Here is a 21338-nt window from a genome sequence, read left to right as displayed (position 1 = left end):
GAACTTTTGGTCCAAACATTAGTAAGAATTTTGTACAAACGTTAAATTTGGGAAATATATATCACTCTATAGAAACTATTTCTCATTAATTATTGTTTTTGTTTTAGGAAATTTATTTATTATTTTCATTACTTTTTTTTTTGTTGGCCTACAAACAACAAATAAAATGTATTGTTGAATAGCAAGGTCTTTTTGACAGAAATTTCATTCATTTATATAATTATATATATATATATATATCATGGAATTGAAAAATAAAAACTATTCCACCCTTATTATCACTATTATACAAAATATTATGGCTATATAGTAGCAAGAAGAAATTTATACATTTTTATTAAAAAAAAAATTATATATAATACATGATCATTTTTATTTTTACTGCATGTTTAGATTTTTTTTTTTGGCAAACTATTTGGTTAGATCTATGCTTGTGTACTTGCCCAAAGTTTCTCCTGTACATTCGATCATATTATATGACTATAAATAAATGACGAATAAGAATAATGATATAGAATATGATGAGTTAAAAAGTAGTAGGATTATCAAACCAGATTTGTCATCAGAATTCGGTTTCCCTCCCGTCATGCTTACACCTCGGTCGTTCACCTTTGCCAATGGTGCCACTGGTGATCCCATAGAGAAGAAGTTGCATAAATAAAATAGTTTTCCATAGTAAAAAATCATTAAAGTAAAGCACTTTACACTGTTTTTTCAATACAAATCGTTCGGTTAGTAAGAAAAAAAAAACTTAATATGTAGACCTAAGAAGAGAATAAAGTTTATAATAATGCAATATTGTAGCTCCGAAGTTGAATTGTTTTAATATTGGTTGAAAGGAAAAATCGTCAATCTATAAATATATATAAATAAATAAATAAAATATATACATGGCATAAGTTCATAAATATCTCTTGGCCAACCACATGGCTCAATTAATTATGTAGAAGGCCTACATAATTAATTAATTGAGTCGTACTAATATAATAAACTTTGGGCAAGTATACAAGCATAGATCTAACCAAATAGTTTGCCAAAAAAATAATCTAAACTTGCAGTAAAAATAAAAATTATCATGAATCATACTATTATATATAAAGTTTTTTCTTAATAAAGTATAATAGTGATAATATATAAGGGTGGAATAGTTTTTATTTTTCAATTCCATGATATATATATATATATAATTATATAAATGAATGAAAGTTCTGTCAAAAAGACCTTGCTATTCAACAATACATTTTATTTGTTGTTAGGCCAACAAAAAAAAAAAGTAATGAAAATAATAAATAAATTTCCTAAAACAAAAGCAATAATTAATGAGAAATAGTTTCTATAGAGTGATATATATTTCCCAAATTTAAAGTTTGTACAAAATTCTTACTAATGTTTGGACCAAAACTTCAGTCACGTAAAAAAACAAAAATTATAGTCAATTTACAAGAAACATATATATAAATATATAAGTATAATGTATTGTACTTTTCAAAAGTCAATTTATTAAATAATTCTTAAAAGCACTAAAACTTTTATGTGGTGGGCTCTAAAAAAAATTACTAAATAAACTTGTACATGCATTAATATCAATGTTTTATTTAGAATGTTTTGTGGGACTAGGGCTTTTGTCTATATAATATTTTTTACTTCTTAGGTAGTTCTGTTTTTTTTAATATATAATTTTTTCTTGTTTATAACAATACTTTATTTTGTCAGCATGATTATAATATATAATTGCGTCAACTACATGATTAAAAAATCAAGTGATCTAGTTGCTGCCTATTAATTATTACAACATGTGTTATATAAAACATTTTACTTTTTTTACGTTAATTAAATATCAATGAGACACTATTCTTTTCACTTTTAGCTCTCAATTAAATATCAAGTTAATAATTATATGCATATATTTCTCATATATATAATAAATGTGTAGATAATAGAGGAATTCTTAGTTTTAACCGTTTTTTCGTTAATTTTAACGAAATATTTAAAAAATAGTTGATACATATATACTACTCTACACTATGATTTTTTCTATTATTACTTTCTTTTTAAGTATTATTGTAATTTATATATATCATGCAATCATGTAAATATATATTTATGTCAATATTGTGTTTACATGTCATAATTATTGATATAAATATTTATATATATTATAGAACTCTAATTTATTCTATTATATATTGAAGAAAAAAAGTGCATCGGTTTTTATTAAAATTATAGATAATATTTTGCCCTAATTTTTTAATACATTTATGTCATACACTATATTAAACACATTTTACCTATTTTTATGATATTGTTTATTTATTTAAAATTTATATAATAATTAAAAAATAATAAAAATAAATACATGTTTGAATAAACATATTCCTAACTTTAAAACTAAGCAAACGTACGTTATTATAAACTTTATTCTCTTCTTAGGTCTGCATATTAAGATGGTTTTTTTATTACTGAACGAATGATTTGCATTGAAAAAACAGTGTAAAGTGCTTTGCTTTAATGATTTTTTACTATGGAAAACTATTTTATTATGTTACTTGCGTTTTTTGTTTTATTTATGTAACTTCTTTTATATTCTAGTGAAGAAGGCACCAGGGGCAAAGGTGATCGACGGAAGGGTAATCATGACGGAAGGGAATAAGAATTCTGATGACAAATCTGGTTTGATAACCATACTACTTTTTAACTCATCATATTCTATATCATTATTCTTATTCATCATTTATTTATATAATATGATAAAGGTTAGATAAAATAGTTGAATAGTTGTATGTTACCATATAATATTTATTAGCTTATATATAAAACCGATGGACTGTATATTTAACACTACAAGAAAGAAAAGGGCCTATCGACGGCAATGTCTGTCGCCGTTGAAAATATTTTGGTTGTGTTTGGTAAAAATTTTATTTTTGAATTTTTTAAACACAAAAATAGAAATATTATTTTTATTTTTGTTTTTTATTTTTAAAAAATAAAAATATGTTTGATAACTATTTTTGTTTTTTTAAAAAAAATAAAAAATAATAAATTCATTTGATAACTTTTATTTTTATGTTTTGTTTAGCAATATAAAATGAGGTAGTGATTTAAAAAAGAGAAGAAAAAAAAAATTAAAAATTTAAAACAATTTAAAAAAAATTTGAAAGTGAAAATTTTCTATTTCCAAAATTTAATAAATTTTGTTTAAATTTTAAAAAAATAAGAAATAAAAATAAAGTTACCAAACACTATTTTATATTTAATTATCAAATTTTTAATTAATTAAATAAAAAACTATTTTTTTAATAATTACCAAACAGCACCTCATTTCTCGTTTTTCTTTTATTATCTTTAAGTTTTAGCTAAATGGCTAGATATTACATCAATTAGGAGTTTATATGCAAAAGTGTTTTTATCTTCTGCATGAACATGATCCGGTAGTCAAGTTCTTAGACTGTCCTAAAATATATAAATATATATATATATATATATTTATAAAGATAAATATATATACAGGTCCTTCTATAATAGATAAATCACTATATGTAATGAACTTTGGATTAAGTTAAGTTACTTATTTGGATGTTAAAAAAAAACCCTTATATAATTATCATAAAAAATTCTATTACAATAGCTAATTATGAATCGATTTACATATTTCTTCTTTTTCAGTATTTCATAAACATTAATTTACAAAAAAAAATTTAAAATCACCCTTTAACTTTTGTAACAAATAAAAAAAAAAAAAAAACTCTTTTTATCATTTTATTTGTCAAAATCTCATTCAAAAATTTGTTAATATACATAGATTCATATTCATGTTAAATAAACATAATATAATTAAGAATAAAATTCATAAAATTACCTAATTACAAAAAATTATTAGAATAAATACTATGAATTATTACTATTATATATTTTGATCATACGTATTATAATATATTTAATATAACATATATGTTACTTCAACCAAAAAAAAAACATAACCTATACGTAAATGTTATTTTTTGAAAAATAAAAATTCATAAATATTTTAATACTTATAGATAGCGATTAAAAAAAATCATTATGTATATATATAAATAAAATTTACTTTTAAAAAAAGATTTTTTTTGTTTTGTACATCTAAAAAAGAAAGGCTGATCGACTCTTGTTAGTTTAGCTTAAATATCTTCAATTTTGTACGCGTATTAATTGATTTAGTAATTTTTTTTTTACAGTTCTTTGAAAGCTCTTTAATATGGATGTTTTGTATTGGACATGTTCTTTTTATTGTACAAAATATTATCTTGTTAATAAACTAAACCTATAACCGCGCTAAGATCCATGAAAACAAAATTAAATTATTAAATTGATGTCATATATAATTATATTATTTATGTCTATATTTATTCTTATTTTGAGTTAAAAATATTGTGATATAAAAATATTATTATTAAAGGACAGTTTTATATTAGTTTTTTCTTTGTTTAAAAAAAAGTGTATGAAAAGAAACTTTAAAAATTTATGAAGGATTCATTTAGAAAAGGATGGAGAGATCAGAAAAAAGAATGGAGAAGTGTATATATAAAAGAATCCTCCTCATACATATAAATATATATATAGATATATTATTTTCACTCAAATAATTGAGTCTCACTTGTTCAATAAATCAAAATTTTCCAATAAAAAGTGCATTTCGAAAATATATTAATTCATTTTTATTATGTTTTTTTCATATAAATTTTAAATAAATAAACATTCTCATATATTATATAAAATTGACTTAAACAGACTAAAAAAATTAAAGTAAAACATTCTCTATAGTTTTAAAAAATTAAAAAAATAAGATAATTTTTATTTTTAATAAAAACTTAAAAATTGCTAAACCTATAATCCATTACATACACACTTTTAGATGATTTTATCATTTTTTTTTATTTTTTTTTAAATTTATTTACTTTATTTAGATAACTTTAAAACTAACGATGTTAAAAAACAATATAAAAAATGTTAAATCTAACATAAAATATTAATTTTCATTAAACTCATATTTAATAAACATAATATAACGAACAATGCATGTTTCCTTAGTTTTAAAATTAAGAACATGCTTATTCAAACATGTATTTATTTTTTAATTATCATATAAATTTTAAATAATAATAAACAATATCATAAAAATAAATAAAATATATTTAATATAGTGTATGACATAAATGTATTAAAAAATTAGAGCAAAACATTATCTATAATTTTAATAAAAACCAATGTACTTTTTTTTCAATATATAATAAAATGAATTAGAGTTCTATAGTATATATAAATATTTATATCAATAATATTTACATATATGACATCTAAACACAATATTAACATAGATATACATATATATTTACATGACTGCATGACATATATACAAATTACAACAATATTTAAAAAAAAATTAATAATAGAATAAAATAAGAATAGAAAAATTCATAGTATACAGTATACATACATTAACTATTTTTAAAATATTCCGTTAAAGTTAACGAAAAAAAACCGTTAAAACCAAGAATTCATCTGCTATCTACACATTTATTATATATACTAGATACAAACAACGTGCAATATGCACGTTTGGTTAGTTTTATTTATAGAATTTATTAATTATTTTTATTAAATTTATATTAATGTCATATAAATTTTGAAATATATATCATATTTTAATTAAATAATTTATTTATTTTTGTTTAAGTTTATATTGGTTCTAGTTTTTGAATTTGGAGTGACAATAAGAGATAATATATTATATATTTAATGTAATAGTAAATATTATACGTGAATTTTAAATTTAAGTTTCTTGCTAGTTTTAAAAATAAAAGTAATTTGTTGCTAATTCACAACAGATTATATTATATGTTTAATATGATATTATTCTAATAGGTGAGTTTAAGTTTTATTAAAATTTATTTAAGTTATAAAAAGTGTGATTTTATTATTTAAAAATAATTATCATTGTAAAATATCTCAAAAATATCATATTTTAATTTATTTAATTATTTATTATTAAAAAATAATTATCATTGTAAAATATCTGAAAAATATCCTATTTTAATTTAATTTGTTTAATTATTTATTATTTTTAAATAATTATCATTGTAAAATATTTCAAAAATATTTTATTTAAATTATTTTAATTAATTATTTTATTTTATTTAAAAAAATAATAATTTATTGCTAATTCACAACAGATTATATTATATGTTTAATATGATATTATTCTAATAAGTGGGTTTAAGTTTTATTAAAGTTTATTTAAGTTATAAAAAGTATGATTTTATTATTTTAAAATAATTATCATTGTAAAATATCTCAAAAATATCATATTTTAATTTATTTAATTATTTATTATTTTAAAATAATTATCATTGTAAAATATCTTAAAAATATCCTATTTTAATTTAATTTTTTTAATTATTTATTATTTTTAAATAATTATCATTGTAAAATATCTCAAAAATATTTTATTTAATTTTTTTTAATTATTTATTTAAGTTTTAGTGTTTACAAACTACAGTTAGATATAAGAATATTCTGTTAAAAATAAGAATATTCCGTTAAAGTTGACATTAAAAAAAAATAAAAAATCGTTAAACCAAGAATTACCGTTATCTACACACTTATTATATAGAAGAGATATGAGAAATATATGCATATAATTATTAACTTGATATTTAATTGTGAGCTAAAAGTAAAAAGAATAGTGTCTCATTGATATTTAATTAACGTAAAAAAAAAGTTTTATATAACGTTGTAATAATTAATAGGCAGCAACTAGATCACTTGATTTTTTAATCATGTAGTTGACGCAATTATATATTATAATCATGCTGACAAAATAAAGTACTGTTATAAACTAGAAAAATTATATATTAAAAAAAAACCAGAAACTACCTAAGAAGTAAAAATTATTATATAAACAAAAGCCTCAGTCCCACAAAACATTCTAAGTAAAACATTGATATTAATGCATGTACAAGTTTATTTAGTATATTTTTTTAGAGCCCACCACACTAAAGTTTTAGTGCTTTTGAGAATTATTTAATAAATTGACTTGTGGGAAGTACAATACATTATACATATATATATATATATCACTCTATAGAAAGAATTTTGTATAAATTTTAAATTTGGGAAATATATATCACTCTATAGAAACTCTTTCTCATTAATTATTGCTTTTGTTTTAGAAAATTTATTTATTATTTTCATTACTTTTTTTTTTTGTTGGCCCACAAACAACAAATAAAATGTATTTTTGAATAGCAAGGTCTTTTTGACAGAAATTTCATTCATTTATATATTTACATTTATATCATGGAATTGAAAAATAAAAACTATTCCACCCTGATTATCACTATTATACAAAATATTATGGCTATATAGTAGCAAGAAGAAATTTATACATTTAGTAAAAAAAAAATACTTTATATATAATAGTATGATTCATGATAATAATACATTTGGCAAACTATTTGGTTAGATCTATGCTTGTATTTACTTGCCCAAAGTTTATTACATTAGTACGACTCAATTAATTAATTATGTAGGCCCTCTACATAATTAATTGAGCCCTACATAATTATGTAGAAAAATAATTCATTAGGTAGGATGTGGTTGGCCAAGAGATATTTATTATGAACTTATGCCATAAATATATATTATTTATTTATATATTTATAGATTGACGACTTTTCCTTTCAATCAATTTTAAAACAATTCAACTTCGGAGCTACAATATTGCATTATTATAAACTTTATTCTCTTCTTAGGTCTACATATTAAGATTTTTTTTTCTTACTAAACGAATGATTTGTATTGAAAAAACAGTGTAAAGTGCTTTACTTTAATGAATTTTTACTATGGAAAACTATTTTATTATGTTACTTGAGTTTTTTGTTTTATTTATGTAACTTCTTTTATATTATAGTGAAGAAGGAATCACCAGTGCCACCAGTGGCAGAAGTGAACAAACCAAGTCTAATCATCACGGGAGGGAATAATACGAGTTCTGATGACAAATCTGGTTTGATAATCATACTACTTTTTAACTCATCATATTCTATATCACTATTCTTATTCATCATTTGTTTATAGTTATATAATATGATCGAATGTACAGGAACTTCGGTTGTCAAGGTGGATGATAAGAGCAAGGAGAAAAAGAAGACCTGCAAAAATGATGAAGGTTAGATAAAATAGTTGAATAGTTGTATGTTACCATATAATATTTATTAGCTTATATAAAACCGATGTGACTGTATTTAATACTACAAGAAAGAAAAAGGCTTATCAGCAGCCACGTCTGTCGCGGTTGAAAACATCTCATTTCGTCACTAATACAAATTAGGGGCGACATGTTGCTGTAATTGGATCGCTGCTAATAAGTTGTACCTAAAAGTCATTATTAGCGGTGACATGTTGCCTTACTACTAATACTAACTTTCAGCGGCGTCGCTCCGTCGCCGCTAATAATGGAAAAATCGCTGCAAACATGTAAGGATAAGTTGGTGGATGTTGTGATGGTACTGCTCCAAACATGTAAAGGAGATCACATGGGTTGTGATGAGGGCAGTGGCGGTGCTTCGTACAGGTATGGATGGATTGGGGGTTGATGAGAAGATCAAGCTCCAGACGTGTCTAGGAAGACCAAGAGTTGAGACGAAGAATGATGTGGAGGCTGAAACTACACATTAGGTCCACTTGGAAGAAATGGAGTCATGAAATTGACTTGTAGTCAATTTTTTTATCGTCTCCACCAAATCACCGTATTCACTAGTTGATTTTTGAGGAGCCGCTTGAGAGTGGGTGTTTTGAGAGGGCTGGCACTATCCTCCTCAATTTGCGGCCCAATCCTCTCTCGCGATTGCACCTCCGTCCCAGTACTTTTTCTAGGACCTACACTTGGTCAACTGAGGTCAAACCATCCACATTCGAGGCAGAAGCAGATGTTTGCTGACTTTGTAATATAAAATCGACATTCAATTTTTCCTGTTTTAATAAAAGTATTAGTAGGAATTCAAAAACAAAATTTTAAGAATAACACAAATATAATTAGGTAAACTTACATAATCTGATTGAGCAGCGTCGTTGACAAACTATTTTGCCTCTTTCTTCTAGTTATAATCCTTCCAATCCTTAATAAGGTCTGAGTTCTACTAAAAAAAATATAAACATAAGGTTACATAACTTATAATTTAATTAAAATTAATTGTGTTAAAAATTTTACTTATTTTTTTGTGACAGCGAGCCACCAACGATTTTGAACCCTGCCTTGTTGCATACTTCTGTTGTGCTATGTTTTCCTTATTCTTTTTTTAGCGTACCATCCAATGAGGAATACTATAGATAAATACATTGACTCATATTTTATCCCCAAGACATCCACTAGATGTATGTCTATGACTTTTTGTTATTAGAAATAATAACAATTATCACTATGTGATAATAACCATTCTATCTTATATATGGTAATAAAACTAAACTCGACCCCTGACCCACGACCCCCAACCCCGACCCCCGACCACCGACCCCAACCCTATTCTGACCCCGTCCCCCAACCCCCGACCCCAGACCCTTAACCACAACCCCTGACCCCGACCCCTAACCATCGACCCCGACCCATGACTCCAACCCTATTCTGACCCCGACCACCGACCCCCTAACCCCGACCCCTAATCACGACCCTGAAATTATTTATTATTATGTTTAATACTTTATTTTATTGATAATTTTTGGATAATGTATTTGTTTAAAGATAACACATCATTTTTTTTAATTTAATAATGATAGACTAAAATTGAATTTTTTTTATCAATTAATGTTATACTGATTTCTCCTAACTCTACCGAAATTTAGGAAGCATAACGTCTGTATTTTAACCTATTCCAAAATCTTAAACCCTGCAAATAACACTCAGAAGCTCCCCGAATATTTCATAATATACACATTAATAACACTAAATTTTTCACTATACACCATAAACACATACCATTGACCAAATTGAAACACTAATATTTCAAGTTCACATATTATTAACCAAATTCAAACACTTATATTTCAAGTTCACATATTAATCCGCATAAACTAATATTTCTAAAATCCCCAATATCAAATACATATACTTAAATTAATACATACGTAGAAAAATCTAATAAAAAACTAATACATATACACACAAAAACATATATATAAAAACACTCTTAATGGTTACTAATACTTTCATATATATATATACCTATATGCATATCGGTATTAGATCTTGGGTCATTAGTCACTCCTCTTGCAAGTTATATCCACCAAGATTATCTATGCCACAATTTTCTTTTACTCTTAAAATCATCACTCTAATCCAAGGATTCAAACCATCACATGCCACCACATCTCTATATATGTTTGCACGCACCCACACACAAATGTATGTAAAGCATATGAGTTATGAAATCAACTTATGTGCAAAACATAACTGTAGTCAATACCCTTCCAAATAAAAGCACATTCTGAACTTGGATTTTGTATAATCCAACATCATCCAATATACATAGTTGGATTATCTACAAAAGATTTTGTATGCTCACATATAGCCTAATGATGGATCATGTATCACATACATATCATAAGTATATACACGTTCATTTACATCATATGCATATACACGTTCATTTACATCATATGCATATGGCTATGATAGTCTCACATATATTACTAAATTTATTTGGGAATCATCATAATGAACTGTTGTAACTCAGAAATAAGAACACAAACTTGACAGAAACAAAAACTCAAACACATACCAATCAGTAATGGATATGCAAAACCAGAAAAATATACACATTCAAATAATAGAAACTTTAATCAAGAAAAGAGAAGAAGAGACACTGAATTATCATGGTTCAGTCACCAATATGGTGACCTAATTCAGCTCTTCCCAATCTGGGAGTTCCCTTAGTTACTCAAAAAATTTATAGGCTCCAATGTTCTTGTGTACACCTCTGTTCCTCTTCCAAAAGTTGTCTTCTACACCTCTGTTCTAATTAAGAACAAAGTCTTTACATACAACTCCGCTTCTTGCTCACTTGCAAGTACTTTCTATCTCTCTCTCTAAAACAATCAGATTTTTCTCACACACGACTAAAGCTCGCTGTTACTCATATTTATAATGAGAGCAACAGAACCAGTTACAAGAGATTAATAAAGAACCGAAAAACAAAAGAAGTTAGTTGACCTCTAACTAACTAATAGCCCAACTGATTTAAAATCTTGATGTGGATTACTGATACTACATGAACGAATAAATCTGATTGAGAGAACCTAATTATAGGGTATGCCAAATCTGGGTATAAAATCTAGGGTCTGCCAAGTCACTATCTTTTTCCAAATAATAAGCACCTTATCAATAGTACGTATGCCCTAGCTGTTTTCCCCAATTCTTCTCTATTAACATCTTAAAATGAACTAATGAACACCAAGGTCTTGAAATATACAAGTGTTATATATATGTGCATTTCAAAATGTTCCAGACTTGTGATATATATGAGAATTGCTAAAGGGCACCACTGGTGCCCAACACTGGTATGTGGCATATCGTTATTGGTGCAATTCAATATCGGGTCCCACTTATTTGAATTTAATAACTATTATGTGGTATCGCTAACCAATCATGGGATGTCACCTCATGTGGTATTGGATACCTTTGACTCAAGTCAAGGTATGAATTTGTCGCCAAATATTGATGGTGTGTATATAAGTGTGTATATAGGTACATATTTGCAAATATATACATATATATCAAATGCACTATGAAATCAAATGTTAGAACCTGATATGGAGTGTGACAATTCATGTCATTACTCACGTTCTTCTCAGGTGATGTTCGCAGAAAGATCGCGTCACCTTCATTTTTTGGCGGCCTCTGATCGAATACCCAAACAATGGCCAAATTTCAAGATCTTGGTGTTCATTAGTTCATCCTAAAATTAGGATTGCAGCCATAAAAGAATCTAGTCAATCAGAGCTCAGATCAGAGACTTGTGGCTGGAAAAAAAACGTTAGAGGCCGCAAGAATTCGATGCTGGCTCTGGACACTTCCGTTGGAGATTGGCCATGAAACTACAGTGCGTGTGACGTATCAAAGTCTCCTCAGCCAAGGATCTTCACTTGAAAATCCATGATGTTTCTTCAATTGTTTGGGTCAAAATCTTCTTCCCAAATTTTTTCTCTGATTTCGTTTAACTATAAAATCAATGCATTTTACTTTGTTGATGTAGATCGCATGAATCGTACACATTCCGTTAGCTATGCCAACGACATGAATGTGTTATTCTTGGAGTGAGTGGAGAGAACAAAGGAGTGTACCTGCAAAAGATATCTCGATACTTAAGTCAGCACAATGCTCTCTCACTCTATCCTCAATCTATTCAAACTTTAACTAAAACAAAGTCAAAGGTCCCAAAATTTGGTCCCTCTTCTACTATTTATAGAAAAAATAACAAAGAAGAAAGTTAGAGGTCCATGTGGTCGGCTTCACTTACTCTTTTCCCGCCTTTTTCTCTTCTTCATATTATGAGCTCAAATGCTCATCGATCATTTCGCTCAGCTTTGACCTTAAGCTCTTCGCGTGGTCCATCTAATTTGAGCTCAGAGCTCATGATCAATCTATTTATTCACTTTGAGCTCAAAGCTCTTCAATATATTCATTCATTTTGAGCTCCGAGCTCATCAATCTCTTCACTCACTTTGATTCAATCACTTTAAGCTCATAGCTCATCAATCTATTCAATCACTTTGAGTTCAGAGCTCATTAATCTCTTCAATCACTTTGAACTCAGAGCTCATCAATCTGTTCAATCACTTTGAGCTCATGGCTCACTAATATATTCAATCACTTTGAGCTCAGAGCTCATCAATCACATTCAATCAATTTGACTCAAAGTTTATATATGGTACTTTCTCTACAAATAAGCTCATGATAGCTCTTGTAAAGCAAGCACCATATATAAATTTTGAGAGCATCATTTATTTTAAAGCTTTAAAAATGATGTTTTCTGGGGCGTGTTGGGCACAACAGTTACAACACCATCTATTTGAGAGTCTTAAAAATGAGATTTTTCAGGGCTCGCTAAAAGAATAATTTAGGACAATGCGTGTCCTAAAAGATCATATTATGTGCCTTTAAATAGTGTTTTTAGGGCTCTTTTCGTGTGCTTTTAAAAGTTAATTTTTTTTTAATGTAGCTATATTTTTCATTGTCCTTTAAAAATATATCTCATTGAGTATCCCAAATGTATTATATATGTTAGATTTGTAAAATTTCCATGAAAATACTGTACAAGACCCTTTTTAGAGAGTGCACTATATAAACTCTCTATTTATATATAATATTTATGAAATTATGAAAAATGTACAGAAGCTTCGCCCGACAAGGATGATGGTAAGAGCAAGGAGAATAAGGCAAAGGGCAAAAAACATGAAGGTTAGATAAATTCTCTCTTATAATAATTCAGTCCCATTGGATAGTTATATGTTACCATATATTCATTAACTTATAAATTCGATGAGACTTTATTTAACCTTACAGGTTGGTCGTCTCAAACAGATTTTTGAGAGCTTTAGGTTAATCGATCGGTGGTTTTTTTAAAATTAGTACAAAAATAAAATACTTCAATAAAAAATTTATTACATTAAAATAACAATTATAAATTTAAAAGAAGAAAAGAAAAGAAAAAAGCATCAAATTAAAATATATACTAGCTCATTCAAAAAATTATATATAATATAATTTTTTTTATATTTTAAAATATAAAATTGTACAACAAGTTTATTTTAAATAAAATCAAAGTTAAGTATAGGCAACAATACGCTTGTAACGTCCTACTTTCTCATAATTATAATACCGAGAAACGGCGTTGGATCATAAACATAAATGTTTCTTTTAATTTAAAAATAACATAAAGCAGAGGAATCCCAACAATTTTTTTTACAATAAAAAAATTTCTCTCTTGAACAAAATTAAATACAACAACATTCAATAAAAGAAATAAAAATGCTTCATAAACGAAATCATAGGCCCTAGATCTTTTCCAGCAATAACATGGTCCTCGCGAATACACCAACAACTATTCAAGTCTCACTCTCGTCACCAGCCATTCTATCCTTAATTACATTGATTTGCACAAGTACACTTTAAGGAGTTAGCCTCTAAGCCCAATAAAGAAAATGCATACAAAACAATCAAACAATCATACATAGCATAACAATGCATATAATCATAAGTTCATACAAAATAATAACACTATTCTATCAAAGATAACTAATTCATATTAAGTCATAATAATCATACATTATTGGTCATATTCATATAGATCATAATCATACTAGCTAATAAAAAATCAGGCAAGAGAAAAATAAGTGCTTATAAAAAGGGTTGGCGTTCAAGCCCCGAACTTCGTTTAGGTCTGTCGTACAGTTTTTGGCATCCGAGCCTACCGGACATCACTTAGGTCTGTCATACAATTCTGAACATCACTTAGGTTCTGCCACATTTATCTTCTTATACCTAAAAGGTTAGGGGTCATACAATCACTTAATATTATAATCTACATCTATCTAATTTTCCTTACCTTGAGTGTGGAAAAAGAGAAGAAAAAAAAGAGATTGCTTGCTAGTGGATTTCACCCAAACTTTGTACATAACATTAAAGATAAAAATTAAAGTCTAAAATAATAACGAAACTTTTAAAAATCTAAACCTTATCAAAGTCATACCTCTTCACCCTAGAACAAAATATCAAGACCTCCAAAATCCCGATAAGCCTCCACAAAAACTTCTATCCTCAACAAAATAAAGCTTGATCTTGACAAACTTATGATATTTTTGGCTATATAATTGGTTAGGCGACTAGTGTGTTTCGGCTATGTAGGGATTTATAGTGGCAATGGTGTTTGAGGCTTTATAAGAAAGAAGATCTTGAATACTACTAATACTACTTGGAGATTTACTAAGTCATAAAATCATATTTTATAGACACATATACCCTCATAATTAATTTTATATATGTTATTTCCATTTTTTTGGATATAATGAAATGACAAGTAATAGCAATGTGAAGGATCTCAGACATAACAAGAAGGATCTCAGACATAACAAGCTATTTTCTTCAGAAAAAAAGAGATGAGCATAGATTAAGGATTCACGAAAAATAGAGTTGACCATATTATTATGAAGGATTTTATTGCTCTATAGTACTCCTCTTTCAAGAATCTTTTATATATTTTTTTATTTGTATAATTATAGTATAATAATTTTAATAATACAGTTATTTAAAATTCTCCACTAATGGACTCTAATTGTGTGGTAGCCCTTTCGAACTAAATAACTAAGTCAATAGACTGATGTTTTTTCCTTTCAATTAATATTAAAATATTTTACCTTCGGAGTTACAATCTTTTCTTATTAGGTTAGATATTTTATTTTTCTCTTAACGAATGATATGTACTGAAAAAACAGTGTAAAACTTTAATTTGATAATTTCTGACTATCGAGCTGGTATTTTATTGTGTTACTTGAGTTTTTTTTATTATTTAATATGGTATTTATAAATATATATATATATATATAATATGTCCACAGCAGAAGCTTCGGTCCACAAGGAAGATGGTAAGCGCAAGGAGAAGGCTATTGACAAAAAAAAAGGTTAGATAAAACCTTTCTTAAATCCCATTGAATAGTTGTATGTTACCATATGTTTTAAAACCCATTATGTGACTTAATAATTTAGTGTCTTCTCAAACAAATTTGGGGGAATTGTTTTTTAAAATAAGTACAAAAATAAAATAATTTAAATAATATTATATTTGCATCCGAAATGATAATTACAAATTTAAAAGAAGATAAAAACTATATACTAGTTAAATTTGTTTTTCTTATATTTTAAAATATAAAATATTTATAAAAGTAAGTTAAATTTATTTTAAATAAAATCAATATTAAGTATAAGTAACATTGAGTCTAATTACCTATCATACATTAATTGTTTTAATTATAGCATTTCATTAGTTTTATATGCTTTTCTTAAGAGATCTTAAAATATTACAATGTGTAAATATGTTTAAAGAAATTGTTAAAATTAAAATTTTGAAATTTGAAGTTAGCTATTATTTTAAAAAATGTCGAAAATTGGGATCCCATTGCCAGGAGGTCTTTGGCCATGTTGCACTGAGATCACATTTAATATTTCTTTATCACCAAACCGATTATTTATAAAATCTACAGCCCCTAAGTATACTCGTAATAATATTCTAAACCCTTAATAATAGCAATAAGAACATCTTAATCCTAAAATATTTAGATTATCTTATCACTAAAATAATTATTTAAACTAATTAAATATTTAGTTAAGGTTTTCTATTCTTTATTCTATTAAATAAAGACTAACTAAAACATACTTAATTTAAGTAAATAAAATAATAATTCTTAATATTTTATTTAATTCCAAAATAGATACATGACAATTCTAAGCTTTCCTAAATTAATTTATTGAGCCACTTGTTAGGATTAAACCTAGAGAAAATAGATGAAAATGAACACAATAAATCAGAACAAAAGCATTAACACACAACACCAAGATTATTTAGTTCAGTAGTCAAAAGAAACTTTTGCTACTTAAATCTAAGGCAGGACAAAGCCCTAGACAAAATTTACTATGAAAAATAAAAGAGATTACAGCTACTGGAGTAACTTTAGTAAATATGTCTACTGGATTTGTTTCAGTGTCAATCACCTCTACTTCAATTAACTTCTTAGAGATGACATCCTTTATAAAATGAAGTCTAAAATCCACATGCTTCGTCATCTCATAAAACTTGTTATTCTTAGACAAATGCATAGCACTTTGGGAGCCACAAAATACAAACAGTTTTACCTTGCTCAAATCTAAGTTCACTAACCAGTCCTTTGAGCCAAATTCCTTCCTTACACAACTTCAGTTTAGGCAATGTATTCTGTTTCTGTGTTTGACAAAACCACCACATGTTGCAGACTTTACTTCCAATTGATGGTATTTCCTCCCATTGTAAAAACATAACCTGAAATGGACCTTCCTTGTCCAAATCACCTCCAAAATCTAAATCATAATACCCTACAATCCTAGTACTTGCTGTCTCATGTCTGCAATACTTTAGCTTCAATCATGATAAGGTTTTTAAATACCTCAACAACCAATTTGTAGCCTTCCAATGTTCTGGACATGGTTTGCTCTTGAACCTACTTGCTAGCCCAATACCATAGGCTATATCCGGTTTAGTACTTATCATAGCATACACTTCAAGAAATTTTGGGGATTACCCACACATGATATGTGTGGGCATTGGTCCTTGATGTGTAGGAAATGACATTTACCCACACATAAATAAAGTGTAGGTATGTGTGGAAAAGTAGAAGTAGAAATACATATTTATCCACACATAATAAATGTGTAGGAAATCATTATAGAATTATCCACACATTTATATGAGGGAAAATGTAACTTGTATATGTGGGAACATGTCTTAATTTTACACAATTGATGTGTGGATGTTGACTTGGTATGTGAAGTGGCGTGACACATGACAAATTGTTGTCAATGTGGCGTGACATATGTATGTGGTTCCAACATGGCATACATATGGCAGCTGACATGGCATGGCATGATGTGTCACAATCATTCCATGACATATGTAAATGTATATGTGTGGGTAAAACTTCGATACCGGTAGATAATGTCAATTTTTATGTGTGGATATCAATACAATAAATGTGGATAAATCCGTTTTTAGTGTGGGTGAATTTTAATTAAATACGTGATGATTCTAATTATTGTGTAGGTAAATATTAGCATCACCATAAATAAATTTTAATTTGTTTAGATATTTTTTATATTTTATTTATGAAAAATATTTAAATCATTATTAGGACTAAAATGATAGATATCACATGCTTATTACTATTAAATTATAAAATAAAACTGCAAATTTAAACATTAACCAAATCATCATGTCTAAAATATATATACAAGGAAAGGACATAGAATTTCAAGAACAAACGAACTGAATGTCGACCAAATACATTTTCCAAACTTCCTTGTGCTCACTATAATGAGTGGATAGATGAAATGTATAAGAAATTATGTTATAATAAAAGTAATTAGAAAAATATAAGAACCTACCTAAAATACTTATCGAGTTTTCTCTGCATTTACTATGGGGCCTTTTCTTTTAGATTCATTGGAAGAGATTTACGTACTATCATGTTTGTTTGTCGGAATGGTAGTTTCATAATTTTACAAATTAAAATCTGTAAGTTTGATAATGAATGGGATTCCTATAACATTAAGAAATTGTGATTTCTTATGTTAAATTTTTATTGTTATTGAACTAAAATCCTGGCATGTGCATAATGTCTAATAAATAATTAATTACGTGGGCTAATTTAATTATTTATTTATGTTGTGAATATTATTATTGTTATTATTATGAGCATAATAATAGTAATAATATCGTGTGAGTACTATGTGCAATATGAGACCATGATTAATGTGTATGAGTACAACACGTATGGGATTTTTACTGTGGTATTGTGTTTATATTGCATATGGTTAATTGTTAAGTTATCAGTTTATGTTTATGTTATCTTGTTAGGGGGGTTATGTTCAACATAGCTCTTTTTACTAGGTGTTAGCTTACGGGTACTTTCTGTGCAGGTAAAGGCAAGGCAAACTAGTGATTGGTATATGAGATTGAGGCATGAATCTTACATGTTAGCGACGAACGCTATTTTAAGTTTTTAAATGTTTTATTTTGGATTTAAATATTTATGTTTTGGTTTTGAACTTGGAACAAATTACTACTGTTGTTATGGTTTTATTTTGGTGTGTCGGATATTTTTATTTTAAATAAAGAGATTTCATGCCTAGTTTTATTTCAATAAATAAATTTTTTCTGTCATAAATATTTATAGATTTAAGGCGGATTTTTATAAGTAATATCTTAGAAAATTGGGCGTTACAACAGTTCTGTAAAACTGAAATAGAGAGGAGTCTACCAATAGTACTTAAAAGCATTTAGTATTAGTGCTGGTGTTTCTTAGAATAATATTAAAGTATGATAAAATACAAAATAATTGTTTCAGCAATGAAATATACGAAAAAGAATTTGATTTTTATGCTAGCAAAGACACCACTTTTCAGCAACAAAATAGAGTAGAAAACAGAGAAAAAAAACATAAGAGTAAGTTATAAAACATAAATAAGATATAAGATAAAATTTTGGGGAATATATATATACGTATGTATTATTATTTTTGACCCCACTTTCACACTTTCTATAAAGTGATAATAACATATATAGTTTGGATTTTGCATTTTATAGAGTTTCTCTACTTTGTTCTGTTTTTTTTTTTGTTTTTTTCCAAATGCAGTCTCTCTCTCTCTCTCTCTATATATATATATATATATATATATATAATGAACAAAAAGCATTATAAAACACAAAATGAGCATTTTAAAACACAAAATACAAATAAATTGAAGATAAAAAAGCAATTTACTCATTTAGTTTCTAGTATTTTTGCAAAATATTATTTGATACTATCTTTTTTCAATAATGCTCATATAGTATCTTCTATTTAAAATAATACATATTTTGTATCCTAAATTCAGATTTTATAAATAAAATTTTATTAATATAACCAAAGTCATTAATTATATGCAATTAGGTAATTACATTTGAATTTGAAACTCATAAAATTGAGAACAATTTGATTAAATTTGAGTTTAGAGTATCAAATATATACAATATTAAAATACAGAATACTAAATATGTACGATTTCAAAATACATAGTATCAAATTAACATTATTATAAACACATCATATCAAAACAATACTTTAAAAAACCCAATTTATTTATCTTGTTAAAAAAAAGATAAGAAAGACGACTAGAACTTGAGATAATACACCACCAAAAACAGAAAAACAAACTCAAGACACTTTACCTCAAATTAATGATCATCATCTTTAGATGTGTACTTTGCACACCTTGTAAAAAGAGCTGAACAAGGTTAAACATTAATAAAGAAATCAAGGTGATTACAAATGAAGTCTATGAAGACATAAACTCCTCTATGTCGATCAACCAGACCTCCCAGCAAGATCACATAATGGGCTGAAAATCACTAAAGTGAAGATCCTATCATATGAATTAAACAAATCCCTTTTTAATGTCACGAAAGGCTACATAAAGACATAACAAAAAGTTCTGAAAATGGGATCATCAAAACATAATCTTATTACATCCTTACCAAAAAAGCAGGTCTACAGAGTTGATTATGATCATCTCTTCACTCACAAGCATCAAATTAATCATATATTCATATTTGTAATCAAGAATAATTCTAGTACACCGAAAATCCAAAACTTAAAGAGGAATTTGTTGAAAAAAATCGAGTGAACGAGAAATTGATGCCTAAAATGGTAATGAATCAGCATATCATTTTGATTAAATATGAGATTATCTGAATATTGTGTGATTTATTTGGATTGATTTTAGCAAATCGCTTTGGTCAAACTTGAAATATCAGAATATTGTGTGATTAATTATGATTGATTGTCACATAAACCACTTTGAGTAACGACTAATATTACCATAATAAGTGTGATCAATTCTGATTGATTTTCAAAAAATCACTTTGGGTAACTACTGATATTATCAAATAAGTGTGATTAATTCTTATTGATTTTCAGAAATTAAGATTCCAGATTTGTTGGATATTTGGGCATTAATGCACTTGATTTTCACACATTTTCAACTCTCCATGAAGCCTATAAAATGATGCTTCTCCTCTCATTCTAGGACACAAAGATACAGAGTATCACACACTTAGTCTCTTTCTCTCTTCAGTCTTTGTAGTATTTTCTGGTGATACAAGGAAGATTTGTTTTGAGTTCTCCCAAGCAGACGTAGTGGTGCTTTCGTCATGTTTGATAGCTGTTGTATTCTAGGAAGTTGTTGCTCATGAATCCTCTAGCACTGTTCAGGTAGAGGGTGTAACGCCCCACGTCACTATAGATGCTTCCTGGAATGATGACTAGCATTGCAAACCAACACGAGTCTTTCCAGCGTGTTTTGTCCTCACTCGCACACTTCCTGGGAAAACTTCCTAGGAGGTTACCCATCATGAGACTACTCCAAGTCAAACACACTTAACTTTAGAGTTCTCAAGTGATGGGCTACCAAAAAGAAGATGCATCTTGTTGGCATAGGTAGTACCCAACAATCCATTTAAGCCTTCTTC

The 21338-nt window shown here is 27.0% G+C and overlaps 1 long non-coding RNA gene across 2 annotated transcripts; it reads left to right on the top strand.

The window, feature by feature from the left end:
• Positions 1-2594: 2594 nt before the first annotated feature.
• Positions 2595-18960, top strand: LOC133821705 (uncharacterized). 2 transcript variants are annotated; one of them, XR_009887745.1, is made up of 4 exons: positions 2595-2670; positions 7946-8041; positions 8138-8203; positions 18749-18960. It is a non-coding gene; the product is annotated as an uncharacterized LOC133821705 (long non-coding RNA). The 2 variants fall into 2 exon arrangements; XR_009887746.1 differs by lacking the exon at positions 7946-8041 and having other exon boundaries at positions 2602-2670.
• Positions 18961-21338: the final 2378 nt, after the last annotated feature.

This window comes from Humulus lupulus, chromosome 3 (assembly GCF_963169125.1).
Source record: "Humulus lupulus chromosome 3, drHumLupu1.1, whole genome shotgun sequence".
Lineage (NCBI taxonomy): Eukaryota > Viridiplantae > Streptophyta > Magnoliopsida > Rosales > Cannabaceae > Humulus > Humulus lupulus.
Note: the sequence above shows the minus strand (reverse complement) of the source record. Positions and strands in the feature narration are given on the sequence as shown.